The sequence below is a fragment of the Micrasema longulum genome, unplaced genomic scaffold, assembly GCF_059751315.1.
Source record: "Micrasema longulum isolate JH-2025_06_02 unplaced genomic scaffold, ASM5975131v1 h1tg000234l, whole genome shotgun sequence".
NCBI classification, from domain to species: domain Eukaryota; kingdom Metazoa; phylum Arthropoda; class Insecta; order Trichoptera; family Brachycentridae; genus Micrasema; species Micrasema longulum.
The window spans coordinates 1040361-1055639 of NW_028277439.1; the positions used below are offsets into that span (position 1 = coordinate 1040361).

Here is a 15279-nt window from a genome sequence, read left to right on the forward strand (position 1 = left end):
TCGCGGCGTATCTTAATCATTTTTGTTACATCAGAGGTAAGATAATAAATTTACGCTTCGGGTGCTAGTCAAGGGACTGTGAAACATTTTATTGTAAGACCACATTTTTTAACTAAATATTTTAGGCAAACACGCTGACTATTACACCACGAGGCGGACAAAAAAACAGTTTTTTTGTGAATATGCTTTTGATTTATACTAAAAATGCTTTCACAATACTTACATGTAAAATTTATAACAGTTGATTTCACGAATCATTTGATACAGATCGAAACAGTTTGGAGAATCGTAAGTACTTTCGTACGCCATTTTTCTGCCTTGAAAATACGGTTGATGGAATGAATTTTGTAGGTTTTAGTAATATGCAGACATATAATACATACATATAATACATCACTTGTTTCCATTAGGGGGAATTTGAGCAATCGGTTCGAAGAATCGTCGATTCAGAATAACTTCAAATTAAATAAAAAATATTATCGGGTTTTTGAGAAGGTATCTACATCATCTGATTCACAAGTCTTGTTAATGCATTAGATTACTAATTTTAAAACTGATTGTGGTACGTGTACCTAGTACCAGTTTACGTAGTAACGCCCACTCTTTGTAATATTACTTTATTGGGAGATAGTACAAACAATGCTCAGTCCCACAATTCTTATATCTAATTAACTACTAAGGATACCAAATTGTCGCTGCGAATTCAAAACTGGCTATATGCATTCATTTTACTCAATTTGTTTTTCACTACAAAAATGGCGAACAATTCATTTTAATAATTCATATCCACAATAAAACTTAAAACGTATCAATTTTCATGAACATACCATAATGTATTATTATTTAGTAAAAAAAAACAATTTTCCGATATGATTATATTTAATGGGAATCTTCAGCCCTACGGGAAATTGGAGACAATAATTGTTTTCTAGCGCGGGGTAAAAATTAGAATATTGAATTGTGAGGCGAGGTTTCCTGAAAATGTATGAAAAAATTAATAAAATGTTTTAATAAAAACGAACTACTTTGAATAACGTCATTTACATTTATAATTTACATTTTTTTTTTGCATTTTTTTTTGCACCACAACAGGCCAGGATTACAGTGGTGAATTACATCACAGAGCACCCAGGCTTGAGAAAAATCACATTTTAATTTTTGTGTTCTTACCGGGAATCGAACCCGGAACCTTCCGTGCGCGAGTCAAGCTTCTTGACCACTACACCACGGAGGATCATTAAACCAATGATAAGAGAGTTTTGGAAGATTTCCGATTTGCTTGCGTAAATTGACTAATCTAATGGGCAGAACTGATCGAGAATTAGCGGAGGAGAACCTCTGACGTCATACGCGGAGTTATTTCATATGGAAATAACTTTAAAAAATCATAGCGCTGATAATACGGCAAAAATTTTTTTAAAAAAAACCTGCAACTTTCTCATTTTGTGATGTTTTTTGTTTCTAGTGAAAAATTTTGTGTAAAACGCATAACCTATTTCCAATGCGCAACGACAAAGTATTTTTTTCCAACAATGATTTGAATATATCAAAATGCTCGCAGACTGGCAGGGAATATGGAAGTCTAGGCATTTACAGGGCTTGTGACCTGTCATTGGCTGGTTTAAGTGGCCACTTTACACGCTGTGTAACATTCACCGTTCTGGCTATGTTTGAAGATCCACATTTCCTCAACGCTTCCATAAACAATGTTTTGAGTACGTCCAAATGCTCGCAGACTGACGGGATTTCCTCCCTAAGGAGTCATTCATAATTAAATTTGTTGCAACAGAGAGGGAAAACATTTTTGAGAAGGGAACATGGAAGTCTAGGTAGAATGGTGAATGTTACACAGTGTGTAAAGTGGCCACTTAAACCAGCCAATGGCAGGTTATCAGCCCTGTAAATGCCTAGACTTCCATATTACATCCAAAATAATATATATGCAATACTTAAACTCATTAAAATAGCATTATATCAACTCATTAGTTAACTGGAAAAATTTCGTTAATGATCCGTAAGACAAAAATATTTTTATTTAATTTACTTTCATATAATTTTAAATTCTCTATTACCTTTGTTTGAAATTAATACATTAATCTCCTAAATAAAGATACCAGTCTCGAAGATGTCGCGAAAGTGATAAAACCGGTCACTGGATATAGTTTCTCTCGTCTTTTATTTCCATATTAAAAAAACTTCTATCAAGAATTTTTACTTACAAACTTGAATGTTTCCATATTCCCTTCACAAACATGTTTTCCCTCTCTGTTGCAACAAAATATTAAGTATTTTGTGTTAACAATAAAAATAAGCTACTTAAAAGTAGTAAAAATTATGAATTTGTCATTATTTTCATGAATAATTAAATTTGTTGCAACAGAGAGGGAACACGTTTTTGAGAAGGGAATATGGGAGTCTTATGACCTATCATTAACTGGCTTAAGTGGCAACTTCACACACTGTGTAACATTCACCATTCTGCCTATGTTTGAACATCCACATTTCCTCAACTCTTCCATCTGTTGACTGTTGTGAAGTAAGAGAGCTGAAACTTTTATCAGTCTCGTTACATATATTTTTTTGGCCTCTTAATATAATATTTCTGCATTCAGTTTGTCGATCTTAACGCCCGACTGGGAGAGTTTTCATCGTTTTATTGCATCAATGCCAGACCCATATCGCGCAATATGGCCGATACTTCCAGATGTTTTCAAAACAACTTACTCCAATATCCGAGATTAACTGGCCAAATGCATTTTGGGAATAAATCCCAAACACTCTCCGGACGTCAGTTGCAGGTTACTAGTTACTATGAAGTCTACTCTTTCTCATACCGAACTGAAATAAAAACGATTTATTTACACAATAAAAGTATTTTATTTATTAGCTTGTGTTTTCCAGCCAACCTTTACGATTAAACTCACTAAGCAACGACCGAAATATTAAGAATTTTTTTTTTTAATAAATTAAACTTTAATTTTATTATTTATTTATTTTAAAGAAACAAACAGTCGACAATGATATAATAACATTTTTTTAATACAGTTTATAGACAGACCAGCAAAGTTTCTAAATAAAAATCATACAAAGTATTAAATTGTGTTACAACAAAAGGATGTGTATTTGTATGAGAGTAAATGTAGATGTGTGTTTATGTGTATTAGTGTGGGAGTAAGTGTTCAGGAGTGTGCTTTAGTAAATAGTAAGTGGGATCGTATCGCAGCCAGAAATAATAAGTCTTAATTTGTTTTTAAATAAATTGAGGGGTATGTAAAATATATCAATAGATAAAAAAAACATTATAGTTAGAGCAAGAACGATAAAGGAAAGAGTGTCGTGCATAGTTAGTGCTACAAGCTGGCAGATGGAATAAATGCTTATTTCTTGTCACGCAAAATGGGATTTTAAGATTAATTTTGGAGAGTAGTTATTGGAGTATTTTAAAATAACTTCAGCATAAACTACCCAACAATTCCAAAAAGAACTCATTTCAGTGCCAGTTTAAACTAATACATGCCTCTTCAGTTATTATTCTTTCTTAGATATATATATTTTTTATTATTTGGTAACTAAGCATATAACGAAAATTAAGCATTCACAAGGCCTAATGTGGAGTGGAAAATAAGCCGTTCAAAAATACTATATTATTACAAATATCTAGAGAAGGGTTTTTCAATTAGGAACTTCAGCCCTATGGGAAATTGGATACAAAAATATTTTCTCATACGCGGTAATAATTAGAGCATTAAATTTTACCGCAGAGTTTCTTGAAAATTAACGAATTTTTAAAAAAATAACACGAACTACTTTGAACGACGACACTAGTTCATATGAATCAACCAATGCTAAGAGAGTTGTGGAAATTGTTTAGTGTCATTACCGTCAATGGACCAATCGGCAGAACTAACCGAGAAGAAGAAGAAGAGAGCTTAAAACGTCAAACTCGAATTCGTTTAAGCAATACATAACTTTAAAAAATCATAACGCTGATGATCCGATACACATTTTTTGTTAAAAAAGTTTTGACTTGGTTCAATAGTTTAACAGGAAAAAAATATCTTTAAAAAACACTGGACTTTTTCATTGTTTCATTGGTCATATTTTATTTGTAACTTGTGATGGAATAATTATGATTACGTCAAGGAACAACAGTGGAATAATAAATTTAATTTTGAAGATTGTCAACTTTACAATACTCGAGTTGAGGTTGCCATGTTTGTAACAAATCCTATAATTTGAAAATCAGATACTCATAAATGAAGCCGTATATATAACTGATAATGTCATGAATATTAGAAACAATTTTATTCTGAATAAGTTTCAATTAACATCTCACTTTTTCAAGATTTTGGATTTAGCCGGGTTGGCGATTAATACCCTCATTTATGCGCCTTCTACTTTTCACGATACCTACAAAGAACCGTTAAATTAATATGGGGTTTCTTTTTCAAAAATCGCTGCTAAAAACGTTAAATGAATAATTTTTATTTTTTAATTTCCGCGGTCTCATGCGTAACTTTGTAATTTAAATACGCCTGTCGTGGAAGCATCGTTCGAAAAACAATGTTTCTTTCCAGTTAATGATACCTAGCTTCTCTGAATTTTAAAGCCTTCCCAGTTATCTGAAGATTTAAGACATGCCGACGCTTAGTAAAATACGGAAAGGTATTTCGCAAAGAAAAGAAAATATGGTTGGTAACTTATAAAACTCATTTTAAAAAACAGTATTTTTAATCTGTAAAATCGAGTTCTGAATTATTAACCTTAAGATGTTAATGCTGGTAGACAATTCTATAAATATTGAGAACTGCTTTGAAATATAATAACTTCTTTTTAAAATTTCACCTTCTTTCTTCATTAAATAACACCCTATGAGAGATATGAAGAAAGGGGTTTTTTTTTTAATAAAAAGGGGTGAATGTCTCTCAGTATGCAAAGTGATCACTAAAACTAAACACTGAAACTTTCAAATTTTGTTTGTTTTGTGATTAATTTTTTTTTTGAAAAGGCAGTTTGAAAACTTACATAAAAACGGTTGTCATTTCGTTTCTCAGTAATTTTATTAGAATTATTTCTAATACGTATTCAATCATACAATAATGCATTGAATTGAATAATACGAAAATTATGAATACTCTTGTATTCATAATTTTCATTTTATTAAACAAATTTAAAAATAAGTGATTTTAGCGGAGCACATGTAAGTTAATCGTAATACCGTCATACTTAGATATTGCATAATAAGCTATTTATTTATGCATAAAGATGACACATATTTTATACAATTTCGCCACAAGTTTCTAGAAGTATTCTTTACATAGAAATATGTGTTTAAATAAAATAAACAAGGATGCACGATATCTTAAAAAAATCAATTTAGTAATATTTTTTCATCGCATATTTTCGTAGTGCTTTAAAATGAAATTCAATGTACGAAATTTACAGTGCGGGGACTCGAACCGAGGAGGTCAAAACTAAAGTCCACTTTTTGCCACGAAGCCTCAATTATCTGACTCACGATGAGCCTTGCACTGCATGGGGTAACATGGGTTTAAAATAATGGTAAAATTAAATCAATTGTACGTATTTCAAACTGGAAATCGTTTTTATATGGTCATATTGATAGTAAGCTTTTGTACAGTTTGAATGCAAGGCATAAATTACGTTCTTTAATCAACATTATTTAACTATTAAGTTTTTTTGAGATTATGAAAACAGACCAAAAAATTGTTTTTCATACCTTTAAATGCCTAGACTTTCATAAAGCTTTACAGTTTATTTGGAAAAAATGTTTAGTTTTGTGAATTTATAGCGAAAAAACTGTCTTTCGATACATCAAAACAAATGATTGAAACAAAAAATGTCGAAATTTAATACAACAATTTATTGAATCGTATCACACAATACATAAATATATTTTAAGTTGTTTTAAAATAGCGCTATGTGAATTAGATCGCAAACATATTTGTTGGTCACCGACGGGAAAAACTTATTTTTCAGTTATGTAACAAGAAAACTGCTCGATAAAGATAATAAGTACCTTAACAGAAAAGTTGGGTTAAGAAAGAAAGGTTAAGACTTGTTTTCGAATGCAATTTTATGGCAGTTTCTATACTTTTGGCAATCGCAAATGCAATAATGTCATTCAAATACTGAAATATTAAAAGTTCTGTCGTTACCAGCAGACATAAAGGTGTTTCTTGTGCAATATATGGACATAAACATTCTTTACTTCCAATTTATAAATAGTAGAGTAGGAATTAAGGTACCTCTATCGGGCCTGATTTTTTTTAATGTTCCAACAGAGTATTTGTATTGATAAATATTTTTTTGATTGGTAGTAAAAATGAATTTAGGAACTTAAAGACTTTAAACTAATCTAAATATGAACCGATTGGATTCATACAAAAAAATCTAATGATAACAATGAATTTATATTATCTTTTGAGGAAATTTTACGGAGAAACTAGACAAAAAGCTGAGGAAAATTTCTTCTTTGGATAAAATGACAGGCCCTTTATGGAAAGAAAATATCGCAAACGGAAAAGCAAAAGATGGAACATTACAAAAGAAAAAACACGAACGAGAGAAGATAGGATAAAAAAAGATTTATAAATAACCAGATTATCTCGGATAAAACTCTTCGGAACATCTGCGATTTTGATTCGCAGTATTATTTATTTACTTATGTAAAATTCTAACATTATTACAATAATATTTCTTTTGTTAGAGAATTTACATATCTTCTTTTATGTCAAGAAATAAGACGATATATTTTTTTTGAGAATTATATAACGTCTCATTTCATGACCATTTAAAAACAATTATAAATACATACCGAGCACAAATAAAACATAAATTATAAATCAAATATTTTTTTTACTTTGGGAAGTAAGAAAACATATCGAAACCTGTAATTTTGGGTTCAGTAAAAATATTTACAAGGTATTAGTATAAATTTGTAGGTAACAAGTAATTCAGCAATGCTAATAACTGAATTATGTAGATTTTATAATACCACAGAAAATTCGTAGAAATTCACAACCATTTACTCCGGGCATATTTTGGTGGTACATATTTTTTTAGCGTTTTATTTGGTCGATTTACAGGTATTTTTTTTTTACTTAAATACACAATTTTTTTTCTCAATAACTAATTATTTTATTTATTAAATCAAAATTCGAGCCGGATTTTTTTTTTAAGTTTCCAAAAAATCCTTAAAATAACAAAATTAATCTTCTGCAAACATAAATATTTATTTTATGATAACAATGATATTCCGTATATAGATGATAACATTTTTTGGTCTCTTAATATTTGTTTTATTATTTTTATATGTTAGTTATTCGAGGTTCCTATAATAGTTAACTTAATTTTGATCTGTACAAAATGATAATGAATTAGTACTTATTTATGTGTGATTCGTATATCGAACTTAAAAACTTCTTGAGTAAATTTATTACAGCTAGCTGCTCGGGTATCAATTTCATTCATATTGTCAAGTGAGTATCTAAATGCCGATCTTTAATTTTTTTCTTTATACTTTTAAAATATTTATATTTGAAAACATATATTTAACAACAATAATAATAAATAAACTATCATTTACTTAAATATTATAATGAAGTAGATATTTTAAATTGATTTAGTATTTTAAAAAAATATTTTTCTGTAGTTTATTTGAATCACTATCACATCATATTATAAGTTTAAACTTTACATAACATGTATAATTCTTTCACAATAATAAAAATGAGGATTTATTTAGAATCTTTTGTCTGTATTTACAATAATAACTAAGGTTCCACTTCTCATTATTTTGTATCCTTCAACACGGAGCTTTTGGTTTAATGGAGTTTGGCATGCGTTACTTTTTTATAATTTTATAAATGCAGGTTCTTTAATAAAATTAAATATCTACGTACATCAGCGTACAAAGTTAAAAAATATATAAAAAATAATAAGTAACAGTCAGGAATTCTCAAAAATCATTTCAATACTAGTAACTTCTCTTAGACAAATTTAAAAAATCACAGTTTGCAAATTGACCACTGTCATCCGTTAACAGTTAAGCCTTGCAAATTCGTTGCTTCGGTTTGTTTTTGTCCAAGAGATCAAAACACAAATCTGCAGAAATAGAGCTTTTAAATTTGTTAACAAAATAGGCATAAATAATGACCACAACTTTAGACAAAATTCGTTAAAAAAAAACCCTTAAAGAATAAAAAAAAAACATTTTAAATTTTATCAATAAAGGCTTTCTCAGAACTCTTGTACACTTAACTCAATTTCGTTAAAAATGGTATGTTGGACACAAACGCACTAAAGCGACGAATTGTCTAGGCTTCCCCATCTCTTTTATAAAATATCTGCGTTTATGAAAATGTCATTTTTATTGGCTGCCCATAAGTTTTGAAAATTAATATATTTAAATCATTTGACTTACCTCATGCTTCTAATCATAACACGATGGGCTAGTTCGTCAGTTGGGTTTAAAATCCTGAATACTTGAATTGTCTATATGAACTTTTATAATTATTGTCTGATCACAAAACTGACACACACTTCAAATCGAAGCACTTAGAACACTTCAGTAGTATATATTTAAAAACGCACACAGATTAATAATGTCTTAATTAATATTAACACCACTATGATATTGAGATAGATATTTTTTATATAACGTGTTATTTTTTATCAATTAATTACACACACTTCAGAGAAAACTTATACTTTTCGTATACGAATAATAAAACTATTTTTTTTTTAATATTTAAATCGTCAATTTTTTTCGATAAATATTGTTCACTTTATTTTTCACTACTCATTAAAGAGTAAAGGTTTTTTCACACTGCGTCAGTTAAAATAACGATTTTTATACTACCATATTATCGAGTAGATAGTTTTTCGTAATGTTGACACGCGATGTTTGAAAACAAGTTGCTATAAAGCGACAAGCACGTCCGACAACCGGCCTAACGCGGTTCAAACTGAAGTCGCGTTTCGCGTTTGCAACGAAGGGAGTTGGGAACCAAGTTAACTTCAGCTAAGTTAGTGCCATCTACGAACGTCTGACGAAAGCTGACAAATTCACTCGGTTTCGTTATGAAGGTATTCAGGACACAATTGAAAAACCTTTTACAGCAGAAAATTAAATTGAATACTTAGTTTTTCTGACAAGCAATATTTCGGGTGAGAAAAACAGTACAAAACACCAAACCTTGAGAAAAATCAGATCGATGTATTTTTTTAAGTAACTAATATCGTTATTGGGCAGATACATAGGGTTGTACGTTGTGCAACCCTATTTGGCTTCTGAAATTAAAAATCATCACCCTATCCGCGACCCATGGTGCACAAAGCCCTGTCTTAGTAAGCCAAATGCAGCGCATCGCGATCTTCAGTTACGTGGTGGTAAGGTGATCAGTCCCACGCTTCAGGTGCCAGCCCAGGTACAAAGAAACATTTTATTTATATTTAGTATTTATTCACTATAGGAAACAGGAAATCAAAATGACATAAACATACTGCAAAGAGAGCAAAATAAAATATTAAAGTTAGTAAATTACCTACCCTATCTAACAGCAACTAAAGAACTGTTTAAACAAACTAAACAATTAAATGTAACTGAACTCTTTAAACTGGAATCCTTCAAATTTATTCATAAATTACCTAATGATGTAGACGAAGAATTAAAACTTGAAAAAAACTGTAGTAAACATGAACACAATACGAGAATATCAGAAAAATATAATATACAACCTTCTAAAACGAGAAAAGGAGAATCGAGACTAATAAACCGTAGACTGAAATAACACAATAAACAACCAGACAAAACTAAACAAAAGACTCAGACAACCTTTACAAAATATGTTAAAAATATTATTATTAAGAATAGAATGTGAATTTTAAAAGTAAAAATATATTTTTAAATGTATGTAATCCGTAAGTGTTTATCAATGAAATTTTTTTTTTTTTTTAAACACATACTGGAAAATTCCAATTCTCCGGATTAATGAGTGCCAGATTTTTTGCTTTTAGAATAAAACAGAGAATTGAAATCACTTCAAAACTTACTAAAACATGTCTAGCAAAGTTGATTGAACGATTAAATTAAAATTGTTTTTTTTTTTATTACCTAATACTCGTAACCATCCGGGTATTTGGCAATCCGGATGACTGTAGTTCGGATAATCGGAGTTCTACTGCATTAAAAAACACAAATATACATTAATAATACATTTTGAAAGTTAAAAGAGCAAAAGAACCCTGCAACAAAAAAATCCCTAAGAGACGGGAAAAATATTAATGTCCAATATTGTTTAACATAAAGGTCATTCGTGGGAAACAGTCTATCTTGAAGCTGTCTACGGTATATGGAACATAAAAACTAATGCAGGTAAAACTGCCTTTAAACAAATATTTCATGTCGGTCATGGATAAAACACGGGATTCCGCTTTTCAGGTTTTTCCCGAAACATCACTGCACTCTCACAGCTTCGCACTTCTGCTGGGAGAGCATTCCATCCCGTTGGGCCGGCGACTGCAAATGCGCGTTCACCAAATTTAATGCGCTGGTTGAGTGCAAGTTCAATAACTCTTCCTATTGGCGTAATGTAGCCTATCTAAGCGGAAGACATGTGTCAGCCAGTTCATCTGGAATACATTTTTTTTAGATGTTCCGGAGGAGAGTTGTGCAGTGACTTGTACATTAGCCAAATGTGTATTCGTAGCCAGTGTAATTGGTGTACTGAAGAAGTGATGGGTAAACCAATAGACAAAGAAAAGTCAGTGACTAGTTATTTACAATTATTTATTTACATTCAATAATTTGTTTTATCTTTTAATTTCGGCTCAATAATTCGATTCTATCAAAATATTTTTTCATTATGTCATTTGTACTATTTAATGTGTTTTATAAACAGTAAAATTTTTACATAAGTGATACATATTTAAATAAGCGTACATGAAACATTTGATAACGTGATTCTATTTTAAATAATGATTCACTGAAAATTAAGATAAAAAAATGTTACGATAGAATGAAAACAAATGTCAAACACTCGCAGTCAATGAGTTGAAATAATAAAAAATAATTACATAATTAATAGTATAGTTTCATCTTAAGTACATGAAAATGATGTAGCGATATTATATTTGAAATATATCCAAATCCTTGCAGAGAAAACAACAAGGAATAGATTACACTGCCTACTGAATTTAAAACAATTATTTGATTAAATATATTTATTTTATGCAATCTCTGTGTCCAGGCGGATGAAAAATACAGATATTTGCGTGAAATTGAACCAGAACTCTGGACGAGTGTTTTCTGCTGCTATGGCTGCTCTTATGGTAAATCAAATTGAGATAAATCTGCCTCGTTGGGTAGTGGTTGGCGTGTTCGCCTACTTGAGGTATTAGGTTCGATTCCTGGCAGGGTGGACGTGAAATATTGATTTGAAAGGATATTTGAACTGCAGTATTCCATTGTCCCTTAACTGAAACTTAAGGCGTAATACATATTTTCTCAAACTGAATTGTTTGGATAGGTAGAAAAAAATTGCCCTAAGAAAATATGGCCGGTCTTATATATATATAAATTGTATAACTGTATATGTATATAAAGTGTTAAAATAAATAAACACATAAATATTTTCTTTCAGAATAACAATTATCAAGATACGCTACGCGTTTGTTTGGTGTGCTAATGCAGTGCCCAATGCGCATTTATGTGCAGAAAAAAAATGATGGTGAAGATGATATCAAAACTCTAAAAAAGTACTCATCTGTTCGAACTGTTTGAGAAAGAAATATACGAAAGTCTAGCCATTCAAAAATCGTACGACCCATAATTGGCTAATTTTTGGTGAAAACCAATGGAGGAAGAATTTAAGAAATATGTACATATACAGGATGTTTATTAAGCCCTGTCACATCCGAAACCACGATGATCAGTATGAGCAAGAAGACATATTGGCACAATAAAATAAATTTTTAGAAGAAATATTTTTTTTTTAAATAAAATATTAAAAAAAGCAAATGGTTGCTTACTTCTGCAGGGGAGAAACGAGGAGGGGGAGGCGAAAGTCTGATACACCACCGACCGCGTGGCCACGCCCCTCTTGCTTCTCCCTGCAGAATTAGGCAACCATTTTTTTTTTTACATATTATTTTTTTTTTATTCTTTGTTCTAAATATTTTTTTAAATATGCTAATATGTCTTCTTGCCCATACTGATCATCGTGGTTTCGGATGTGACAGGGTTTAAAGATAATCCTGTATAAATGTTAATATTTAATTTCAGTATTAAGGGAGACAACCCACCTCCACCCGCAGCTGGTAGAGTCCTGGGAGGCTCTCTGTAAAAAAGAAAAAATATTTTGTTAAATGAATGAAATCCGTAATTTTTTATTTAAGTGAATAAATTTCAAATCAATTTTTTTTTCAATCAGTCCTTCGAACAGTTTATTCTAGTGAAGAGGACTGTTTTATAAATTTTGCAAATAAACAAAAAAAACATCTAGCTTTTTTCCGCATAGTGTTAGGCTCAGAGAATACGATACCCACATCACTCTGTATTTACATGCGGACCTCGCTTTCGCTACATAATTCATCTGATCATGCAAGCGCCCCGATTATTCCGACTTTTGACGCGTCTATTTGCAAGCATTCGTTGTACTCGTATTTGGCCATGCCATGCCCTCGAGGTGCAATCTCAGGTAAATAGATATTTTGTGAAACTATGTATGATTTTTCATATGATTTTCATGAACACATTGACTATATCATTAACAAATCTCTTAAATAATTTGGATTTGTTTATAGAGCTGCATCTAATTTTGAAAATACAAAAACTCTAAAAACACCTTATTGCTCATTGGTTTGTCCCATTCTTGAATACGCCTTTGTAATATGGTCTCTTTCGTATGTTACTCAAATAAATCGCATCAAATCAGTTCAGAATAAATTTATGAGAAAAATTACATACAAACTAGGAATCACAAGAGATTACTATAACTATACCGACATGGAACTTTTCTTGAATATATCTACATTTCCACAATGTCGATTTAATGCAGATTTAATTTGCATGTTTAAAATACTCAATAGTTTATTTGACGTCCCGACTGTTCTCCAACAAATATCTCTTTATGTTCCTTCAGGTGGACTCAGAAAGAAGAAAATTTTGTTCCTCGGTCATCATAAGACTAATTGTGTTTTCCATGCGCCTGTACCCAGAATGATTAGATTTGTAAATAAAAATCAAGATTTTAATTATTTGATTGTGAATTGAGGTTTTTTACAAATGGACTGAAAAAATATTCCTAATAAATTGACTGTATATTTGTAGAACCTGGATACCATAATGCCTGTCTAATGTTATAACTTGTCTGTGTTTTTCTTTGTTGTATTGATTCTATTATTTTTTACTGTATTATTATTGTTTTTCGTTATATGATTTATTTAAATTGGACATTGTCCGTGAATTTGTAAGGTAAATAAATAAATGAAGGGTTGACAATTATAATGTTGAAATTCGTGCACTATGTAAGGCTGAGGCTACCAACTAAATTAAGAAAGAAGTGCTGAGTCGGCTTGGACGTGTAGAACGGGTGGACAGTGAAAGAACGGGTAAAAAGATTTACGATGCGAATGTTGATGGGCGCAGAAAACGTGGAAGACCTAACCTACTGGGCAACATCTTAAGGTTTTATTCCTTCTCAAAAATGTTGTTGTTATTGAAATAGTTCAATAAATTTAAATTCAATTTTCAATTCTTCTTTTGACATTCTGACCAAAATCAGGTGTCACTAATGTTACAGCAGCACTCTGTAGAATTATGTGAATTGTTAAATTGGAAACAGGTTGTAGGGTAATGAAATAATCTTGTATTACCAATAATTGCCTCTTCTATTACAAGATAGGCTGCAAAAAAAGCGTTCCTCGTCCTTTTCTCGTATGTGTGAACTAGTGGAACTCACGAGTTTATGACATATTTTAAAATGTGTGACAACATTGAGGTACCAATGTTAGCAACACTGCAAATCTATGAAAATTTAAATAATAATCCGTTATTGACAAAGATTCTAACAACTGTAATTTCCTGTTATCGCAGTTTATTCCCGGGATCTATACGTCTGCATTCCGCTGTCCTCTCTACTCGTATATTTTTTTAAGCCCCGATAGCTATTTTTAGCCGATACTCATTTTCTCCACAATTTCCTTTAACATTATAAAGCGAGGTTTTCATATTTATTTCCTTGTAGGTATTTCTACGTTGATCAGTATCGCGTGCAACGGACTATTCCCAAGTCTGGGCAGGTTTTACTGTATTATAAAACATATATATACATTCAAAATATGTATTGGAATCACTAAATATTTCGATATTTTCAGAGATGAAACTGTTAAGAATATGGTAGTCTAGAAATTGCGCCACATTTAATATATGTACTGTGTCTTGCACGTTTACTAGGTTGCGGCTTTAAATTTATTGCTACCTTCTGAGCCCTAGTTTGAATGTTGCAATTATGTTATTTTTTCAAAAGTTTTTTTTTTTTTTTTACATAATGTTTATTGTCCATTGACGGGTTTATTGCCAAATGGCAATTTCTTCGAACCAACCAATAAAATAAAAGTTTTTTTTATATAATTCAAGTTACAAAACATATTCAATATAAAATAAAAATATAAAAGCCAAAGATATATAAAAATAGAAATAACTGTATTGGTATATGAATAAACTTTAACAGGAAAAAGTTACTACTGTGGATACAATATTTTTCTCTCCGACCCAATAATAACTGAACTGTCATAGAATGTGCATGTGATCGTGATATTCTCAGCGCGATCGCTAACAAGTTATTTTAGCTATCAATAAGTCATTCAAATTTATTGTGTCGTGTTATTACAGGATCTGATAAAGCCTGCCGCGAGAGAAGTTCGAACATTAAGGTTGGAAAAATCCCAGTACAAGGTAGGTAATTGCATTCATTTGTATCTAGGTTGAGTGGAAAAGTAAATGAAGATAACGCAATATGTATGTATTTCAATTAATTAATAATGTGTATAGTACGAGTATATTAATATTTCATACTCGATTTTTTTTTATTTTTAATCTTTTTATTTCTAAGCACTCTTTATACCACATATATGTAAATGGCAGAAATGCCGTATATAAATAAATAAATAAATAAATAGCAACACGCAAATTTCGACCGTCTATCTGGTATCTGGTGACTGGCGCGATCAACGCATTTCCAAAGGTTATGATCT

At 30.8% G+C, this 15279-nt stretch overlaps 1 protein-coding gene across 1 annotated transcript in view; it reads right to left on the bottom strand.

Annotated features, from left to right (window-relative positions):
- Window positions 1-8992, bottom strand: part of Ddr (discoidin domain-containing receptor 2) — a 633418-nt gene extending 624426 nt beyond the window's left edge. Inside the window, exon 1 of the mRNA XM_088243797.1 lies at window positions 8447-8992. The gene's annotated coding sequence lies outside the window, so the exon portion shown is untranslated. The remainder of the gene's footprint in view (window positions 1-8446) is intronic.
- Window positions 8993-15279: the final 6287 nt, after the last annotated feature.